Source organism: Austrofundulus limnaeus, unplaced genomic scaffold, assembly GCF_001266775.1.
Source record: "Austrofundulus limnaeus strain Quisiro unplaced genomic scaffold, Austrofundulus_limnaeus-1.0 Scaffold277, whole genome shotgun sequence".
NCBI lineage: Eukaryota > Metazoa > Chordata > Actinopteri > Cyprinodontiformes > Rivulidae > Austrofundulus > Austrofundulus limnaeus.
In genome coordinates, this window is record NW_013952679.1 from 664,519 (window position 1) to 665,771 (window position 1,253).

Here is a 1,253-nt window from a genome sequence, read left to right on the forward strand (position 1 = left end):
AAGGATTGAGTGAAATGTGTTTAAGCCTTGATATTTCCAAGCTTTTAAGAGATGCAGACTTTTGTTGCATGCTGCTTGTGGGTAAAATCTAATTTTGCAGCTGCGGCAGATGCCATAATCATTATGAGCTAAATAAAGACATTCCTCCATTTTCTTTTGTGTCATCATGTCCATCGTCTGCGTTCACCTCATCTCCAATTCAGTCTTCACTACCATCATCATCATCGGTAACAGCATCACCTTCCTCCCCTTCCTTTTCATCATCATGAGTCGGATGCACGAGGTGAGCCCATTTACATGAAGCAATATTCTTCATTTCTCGAACCGTAATAAGAAGTATAAATTGATTTTTAGAAGTGAAGCATACCTTGTGAAAATGCAAAGAACTTTAACGGCGATTTACCCAATTATCGCACAAAAGCATTTAATGAAGTACACAAGAAGTCAGTGTGGAAGCCCCCCTCAGATTGAATATAAACTTGATATTGTCYTTTTTGCTTCAATGCAATTTCTGACAAATTCCACGAGTGAAGAAATGTTTTGTTCAAGGTTTGCCTTTTATGCTTATTACACTCTTATGTGCTTGAGGTTCACAGAAATGAGCTTCTGCAGTAATGAGATATACTGTGGCGGAGCAAGCCATTAGGAACCTCTGTGTTTACTCAATAACTTCAGGGGTGTGGGGTGGGGGAGATAAGGGGCCAGYAGAGGATATATTAGCATGTGTGTGTGGTTTCTGCTTGCGTAAGTTTTAACAAATTTGAACTTCATGTTTTGAACAAATGTGAGAAAATTTAGGAAAACCACATCTATTTTTTAAAGAATAAATGTTATTTTTAAGCGTTATGATTACCGATTGTGCATTATTGCTTCCCTTCACTCTCCCATCATATCAACTAACCATCCTCTTGTGATTTTGTCTGTTGTGTCAGATGTGAATCTGAAACTAATTCTAAATTAATTAATTTCAACATATTTATTATTATTATTTTAATTCTTTTATTCATTTCATGTAAAAATTTTACACACAATAAAGAAAAAAAAATCACACTTGAAATGAAAGGAGGCAGAAAGAAGAAAAAAAAATCTTATATCTGCCCCCTTTTTCCGAAATTATTTTCAAACAATAACAATCAAAAAACAAAACAAAATAAAAACGTCAATTCCTTTTCAAACAACTTTTGATATACATTATAGTTTCATATTTCTTTAACAAACTTATTTTAATCATTCTCTTAAACAAACACATTGAA